An 8389-nucleotide genomic window follows, 5' to 3' on the forward strand; every position below is an offset into this window, starting at 1 on the left:
AGAACTGCCTGTATGTATATGTGTTGTGAAAACAAGGGTAATTGTGACTCGTCGTTAGTTGAAGTCATTATTTAAGTTAAAATTGTTAAAATAGTTCAAATTGTTTATGTCCTGTGTTCTGTATTGTGGTATTAAGTCCACGTTCCACACAGTCTTAGTATTAAGACAAAATAATGTTTTCTTTTTTGTGGGAAGAAAATAATAAACCATATTTTCATAGGTTTCTATCTGTTAAATTTAAGGTCTTACTCTGTGAAACAAATTACAGGGTTTTACCGTAAATTCTATGGTTAGTGCATATTTCGTGAAATACGGTTTTATACTGTATCATTTCTATGGTATTTTAAATCTACACATTTTTTTTACAGTGTGACCTAATACCAGTATATTTATTTCATATGCCTATTACGATATCACAGTATTACAAGGTACTCTCTCTGTCTTGCTCTCTCCCTCTCTCTTTCTTTCTGTCTCTGTCTCTGTCTCTGTCTCTCTCTCTCTCTCTCTCTCTCTCTCTCTCTCTCTCTCTCTCTCTCTCTCTCTCTCTCTAAAGTTGATTACAGCACAGTAATCAAATTGCATACTTACATACTCTTTTACTACTCACTCAAAATTGTGTATTTTTTTTTAAATAACATGCAACATTGACAAGCATTCTCAGTAAAGATTCTGCCATTTCAAAACTGTTCAGTGACAAAAACAGAACTTGATTTTGTCTCTGTATTTTGTCTGTTTTGTTTGTGTGGAGTTTTTGTTTTTTGTTTGTATTTAGATTGGCGTGAAGCATAACCTGTGTGTTCATTTGCCTTGATGGTGAGTATGCAGATATATATATATATATATATATATATGTATATATATATATATACGTATATATATATATATATATATATATATATATATATATATATATATATATATATATATATATATTGTGTGTGTGTGTGTGTGTGTGTGTGTGTGAGAGAGAGAGAGAGAGAGAGAAAGAGAGAAAGAGGGTGAGAGTGAGTGTTTGGTGTTTGTATGTGTATATTATGTAAATAGCTTTAAGTTCAGTTCACACTATTTGTAAAAGTACATCTCTTTTAGGCAAAGGGACTGGCAGTGAATAAATATGTAAATATGTAACCTGGCAACATTGCATAGACTCCTATTAACATATAATTAAGCCCTTCCCATAGGCTTTCTTTCATAATCTCTCATAGCTGCGCTGAAGTGTCAGTCAGGAGCAAACAGCAGACATCACAAATCCATGAGGTAAAATACTTAATTAGATACTATTTTGACTAATTTTGACTATTTTAATAATATAATTATGTTAATCATACTTTTTTTCTACTAGAGCCATGATTCAACTTCTGCTGCTATTGGGTAAGTTTTTTTTTTATTGTGTGTGTGTGTGTGTGTGTGTGTGTGTGTGTGTGTGTGTGTGTGTGTGTGTGTGTGTGTGTGCGTGCGTGCGTGTGTGTATATAAATGCCACAAGAATAAAACCTGTAAATATTCATGAAAATTAGACACTTCAACTTTTATTGGTCTTAATGTCTACCAAACCAAAATAGAATATGTCAGTACTGATGAAGGTCACGCCTATTTTTTAATAAAAGCTGTTAATGATGTAGTACATTTATCACCAGGAAAAGTGCTATTGAAAAAAATCATGATGATCCGGTTTTCTTACTGCAGATTAATGTACTGTCTGCTGTTGTTTTAATGAACACCACATGAATAGAACCTGTAAATATTCTGGTTTAACCAAAGTATATCAGAAGCGTCAGGACAAGTCTAATGTGCACATTTTGTTATTACACAATAATCTTTAGAAATTTGAAAGTACAAACAGAAGAGTGCTGATTTTCATGAAGGCAAATAAATTAAATTAACTAACAAATGTGAGTAAATGTGTATCAGTAGCTTGGCCTAATACCAGTATACTTATTTACTGGTATGTACATTAGAGTCTCACAGTATTAAGACCGGCAATGGCCGAGTCAAATCAGTGAGGTTAACACCTTTAATTATTCCGGATCGTTCATTGTATGATATCTGAATATTTTAATTCTGTCCAGAGACTTAAAAACAGTTCTTACAAAGAATTAATTTGCAAATGAATTTACTTGCATAAAAAAGAAATGTAAAAAATTAATAGAGTGGATATAAAAGATAGAACAAATACAAACCATATGTGGAATAATGTCAACATGTGCATTAGTGTATGTATTATGTGTATGTAATGAATTTCTATAAATTCATCGTAAATCACAACCAATTAGCTTGATGACCTTAGAGAAAAAGCGCTTTAGTGGTATATTCGTTATCTAAAACTGTTTTATGTCTTTTTCAGGGTGTTTCAGCCTAGGGATCTGTCTGCCTCGTCAGTACCACTTCATTAATGAGAATAAGACCTGGTCTGAAGCACAGAGATACTGCAGAGAGAATTATGTTGATTTAGCCTCTATTACTAACACAGAAGAGGACTTGGCCCTTACAAACATAATAGACATCTGGAACAGCAAGCGAAGCTGGATTGGACTGTATGATGATCTGAACAGCTGGAAATGGTCTCTGGGTGATGATTCTTTCTACAAGGAGGGAGAAAGAAGCTTTAGAAACTGGTATATAGAGAAGCCAAGAGACTGGTATGAAATCAGTTTGTGTGTGTATTTATCTAATTATGATGGAGCTTGGTGGGAGACATCTTGTTCCACAATGCTTCATTTCATTTGCTTTGATGGTGAGGATTGCAAATGTATATATGCTTTATGTATTAGCTTTAAATTCAGTACATATTTTCTGTAAAAGAACAGGTTTCCTATATTTTTATTGTCTTTTTTAGGCAGAGTGAATGCCAGTGAAAGATATGTCCCAGTTTATCAGTACATGAATTGGACTGAAGCTCAGAGATACTGCAGAGAACATTACACAGACCTGACCAGCGTGAGGAACGAGACTGAGAACCAGGAGATTAAATCGATGTTTAATAATACGTATTTTTCAAGTTTTTGGATCGGCCTGTACAGAACCAGATCTTGGTCAGATAAAAGCAACTCTTCATTCAGCAACTGGAAACCTGGACAACCAGATAATTACAGACAGAATGAATCCTGTACTGCTGTGTCATTTAATGATTCTGGGAAATGGACAGATGAAAACTGTAGCCATGCTTTTCCATTCGTTTGTTACAGCAGTGAGTAGATATCTGTATTGCAATTTTATGGCAAAAATTGTATTTCAATTTTCAGTAGAAAATGAGCACAGTAACTAACATTTTTGTTATTCCACTCTAGCAATGCCATCATTACCCTCTCATCAGTATCACTTTGTGAATGAGAATAAGACCTGGACTGAAGCACAGAGATACTGCAGAGAGAATTACACCGACCTGGCTACTATTGATAACATGGAGGAAATGAACACACTCCTTAACACAGTAAATGGCAGCTACTCAGGTTTAGCCTGGATTGGACTGTATGGTGATGAGGACAATTGGAGATGGTCTCTGGATGATGATGCTTTCTACCAGGAGGGAGAGAGAGACTTCAGAGGATGGGAACATCAACCTGATAACTACTTTGGAAACGAGCTGTGTGTTTATATTACATCTGATGGAACCTGGTCTGATGGAGACTGTAGAGGATATTTTCATTTTATTTGTTATGATGGTGAGAATGTTTAATCATTTTATAGGAATAAACTGAGTAAATTTCGGTTTATGTGTTACTGAGCCCATTTATTTTACCAGGAAAGAATGGAACAGAAAATTACACACGGATAAACCAGCCAATGCCTTGGACAAAAGCTCAGAATTACTGCAGAGAGCATTATACTGATTTGGCCAGTGTGAGAAATCCAACAGATAATCAAAGAATCTCAAACCTTACAGTTGGCACTGTGGCTTGGATTGGTTTATACAGGACCAGACTCTGGTCAGACAAACAGGTATCCACATATGAAAATTGGAAACCAGCCACCTATCAACAGCCAGACAATGGTATTAATAATCCCTGGGAATACGGAAATCAGCACTGCACTGCTGTCTCATTCAGAGACTCAGGTCATTGGACAGATGAGGACTGCTTATCCACCTTCCCCTTTATCTGCTATAACAGTGAGTTCTTCTAATCATACTTTATTCTTTTATTATTGTACAATATGAACCTTTATCCACTTGAACTATATAAATATCAGATTGTTTTTTTGCCTTCTCTGAACTCTTGCCACAAAGTTGTGCAGAGATTTCCCTTCACCATAGCTAAGACTTATTGTCCAAACCTGTTTCAGCCTGGCAATGCCTTTATTAATGTAGAATGTTCCATGAAGGGATGTTTTGCCGAAGTTTGTGTGGAAGAAATCTAGTGGCCTTCACAGAACCCTGAGCTCAACGCACCAGATGAATTAGAAACCTCTTTGCATATAAGACCTATTTACTAATCATCACTGCCTGATCTCACTCATGTCCTGGTGCCTGAATAGGTTCAAATCGCCATAGCCATGTTTCAAAGTTTAGTATTCGCTTTAAAATGGAGACTGCTTGGAGTTTTGAACTGGGATCATCAGTGAGGACACATTGGTGTGATGTCAGAATATACTTTTATGGTTAAAAAATAAGATTTAAAGGTTTAATGTCATTTAAATTAACAGTTTAATTCCACCCCAGTAAAACATCACTAATTTCATAAGTTTCATGAGAATACTTATCATTGCGAGTGCTTAGCCATTTTCAGTTGTGCATCTGTATGTACATCATAGGATTTTCATGAATATAAATATTCGTATATCATCTTTATAGTTAAAGAAATTAAAATACATGGAATATATATATATATATATATATATATATATATATATATATATATATATATATATATATATATATATATATATATATATATATATTTGGATTTTTGTAATTCACATCAATATTTACAAAAAACAAATTTTGTTTGTCTGCAAAATATTATATTATGGTGTTTTTCCTTTAAAGAATTCTGCACAGGATCATCATGCTCTTTCCATCAGTATCACTTTGTTAATGAGAAAAAGACCTGGACTGAAGCACAGAGATACTGCAGAGAGAATTACACTGACCTGGCAACCATTAATAACATGGAGGAAATGAACACACTCCTTATCACAGTAAATGGAATCTACTTAGGTTTAGCCTGGATTGGACTTTATGATGATCTGAAGAGCTGGAAATGGTCTCTGGATGATGATGCTTTGTACAATAACGGAAAAATAAACTTTAGTAATTGGTATATAGACAAACCAAGCTATTGGAATGGAAACAATTTATGTGTATATTTTGGTTATTCTGCCCTTTGGTGGGTATATTCATGTTCTACAACACTTCCATTCATTTGTTTTGATGGTGAGCACTGTAGTCTACACACACACACACACACACACACACACACACACACACACACACACACACACACACACACACACACACACACACATAAATATATATATTCTAAAAAAATTTACTTTAAATGAAAAGATTCTAGCATAAATATTCTACACAAATTCTATTTCCTTCTCTTTTAGGCAGAGTGAATGCCAGTGAGAGATATGTTCCGGTTTATCAGCACATGAACTGGACTGAAGCTCAGAGATACTGCAGAGAACATTACACAGACCTGGCTAGCGTGAGGAACGAGACTGAGAACCAGAAGATCAGATTATTATTAGCTAATGATAAGGATGACAATCATTATACCTCCAGTTATTACTATAGTAATTATTACGCTTTTTGGATCGGCCTGTACAGAACCAGTTTATGGTCGGACCAAAGCAACTCTTCTTTTAGCAACTGGAAACCTGGACAACCAGATAATTATGGACAAATTATATCATGTACTGCTGTGTCATTTAATGATGATTATTATTATGGGAAATGGGAAGATGAAAACTGTGGTCAAGCTTTTCCATTCCTCTGTCACAGCAGTGAGTGAAGAACAGAGTTTTCTGTTCTTAGTCTATTTATAGTTGCAATTTTTAGTAGAATTACTTGCTCTTAATGAACACAAACAAATATAATTTTTCAAAATAATGAGCACAGTAACCAACATTGGTGTTATTCTACTCTAGCAATGCCCTCAAACTCCTCTCATCAGTATCACTTTGTGAATGAGAATAAGACCTGGACTGAAGCACAGAGATACTGCAGAGAGAAATACACTGACCTGGCTACTATTGATAACATGGAGGAAATGAACACACTCCTTAACACAATAAATGGCAGCTACTCAGGTTTAGCCTGGATTGGAATGTATGATGACAGCTGGAGATGGTCTCTGGATGATGATGCTTTCTACCAGGAGGGAGAGAGAGACTTCAGAGGATGGGAACATCAACCTGATAATGATGGAAATGAGATGTGTGTTTCCATGGGTTATGGTGGTTGGTGGTTTGACAGACCTTGTACTGACAGAAGTTCATTTGTTTGCTATAATGGTAAGGTCTGACAGAAATGGAAACATTAACCATTAAATTATTTTAATCTGATATTGCAGCTTATACAATTAATAATGGATATTTATCATACAGATAATTACAGCTATTGTATGTATCTTTGTAATTCTCTCAACCTTAGGTATGAACAACACATATGTAATGATTTATGATCAAAAGACTTGGGAAGAAGCTCAGAGCTTTTGCAGAGTGAATTACACAGACCTGGCAAGTGTGAGAAATCAGACCGAACTTCAGCAAATACTGAGCATCACAAACAGTTCTGATGTATGGATAGGTTTGTATAGAAACCGATTATGGTCAGATCAGAGCAACTCAACCTTTACATATTGGAGACCAGAGATTCCAGAACCAACACCAGAACCTGATAATGGTTTGTATTTACCTGGAAAAAGTAGAAATCAACACTGTACAGCTGTGGACCATCTTGGCCGATGGACAGATGAAAACTGTTTCGCCAGATTCCCTTTTATCTGCTACAATGGTGAGTTGATCTCCACTTTGAATTCATTTAAAATATAAAAAAACATAAAGGAAGCTGGATGTCTAAATATGATTATGAACATTAGCAATAGCAATGTTTACAGATGGAATAAGATTACCAGATGTTTTCTAATCCTAACATGTCTTCCTTGTGCTCTGGCAGCATTCACTCCAGGTAAGCAAAAACACTATTTATGTGTAGATGAAAAATAAATAGAGATATTTATGATCCTTAGTTAACTAAGAGAATGCTTATTGAATGTCTGTTTTTTATTGGTTTAATTAACACTTTTATACAGGTGCTTTGATGGGACCGCATATGAAAATCACCGCTAATGAAAATCTGTTAAAGTCTCAGATTAAAAGACTGATGGAAAAGGTGATGGAAGTAAGTTAACGTTCCTATAATGTCTATCTTTATCTGTCCTTTTAATTCTTTAATTTAAAACTTTAATTTATATTAATACAATTTATTACATTGAGTTTATTTTGTAAATAATGTGTAAAAGTGTATTTAGCAAAATAAATAATGTTGTCCAAAATAAGTAAAAATTAAAGCATTATAAATTCATAATGGATGAGATGTGGCTTAAAGGATTTTACAATATTTACTGTAGTTGTATAATTATTAATATTTTTGTCAGCTTCAGCAAGAATTGAGCAAAGTGGCAGACTTTCAAGCAACTAAACTGTGAATGAGAGAAACATCCGTAAGCTCAATCCATGAAGGAAAAAGACTACAATCGGGTTCTAAATATAACTGAGGGAAATTCCAGGTTTTGTGGTGATTTATTTTTTATTTACTCATTTACTCAGCAATCTTTCTCTTCCAGAGCAGTTGGAAATTCTGTAAAGCTTTATTAAAAAGAGAATATAGGTATTAAAATGTTTGAACAAATTTAATAGTTTTATGTCAATGATTTTACAAATATTGAAATGCCTTCTGTAATGTTTCATTATTTATAACATTGACTGTACTTATAATGATATCTGAATGAGTCTGATTTCTTCAGTGTAATATTTTATTGGGTGTATTGCTTATTAATGGTATTCTTGAAATTAATTTCAGATGAATAAAAGAATCACTGAACTTGCTTATGAAAAATATTGCTATAAGCGTTAAGAGATACTATGTGATTTTCATTTATTAATTGTTTTCAGTATTTGGTTTCATGTAGTTTTGGTTGTGCTGATTAAATGTCAATCTAATAATAAACAGTAAATTAAGGCACGTGTGAAATGTTTTGTGTTGGGTGAAAGTAATGCTATTCAAAGAGAAAAATATATTTTATAATGTTTGAACAGATATTACATAGATCTGCACTCAAATTTATTTTCAAAGAGTCAAAATAATTGTCTAGAACTGTCTGGGACTTTCAAGCAACTATACACTGAATGTGAAAAAGCATCCATAAGATGCATTATTTTAA

At 33.9% G+C, this 8389-nt stretch overlaps 1 pseudogene; it reads left to right on the forward strand.

The window, feature by feature from the left end:
- Positions 1 to 1068: 1068 nt before the first annotated feature.
- Positions 1069 to 8187, forward strand: LOC113661726 (annotated as a pseudogene).
- Positions 8188 to 8389: the final 202 nt, after the last annotated feature.

Source organism: Tachysurus fulvidraco, chromosome 21 (genome assembly GCF_022655615.1).
Source record: "Tachysurus fulvidraco isolate hzauxx_2018 chromosome 21, HZAU_PFXX_2.0, whole genome shotgun sequence".
NCBI lineage: Eukaryota > Metazoa > Chordata > Actinopteri > Siluriformes > Bagridae > Tachysurus > Tachysurus fulvidraco.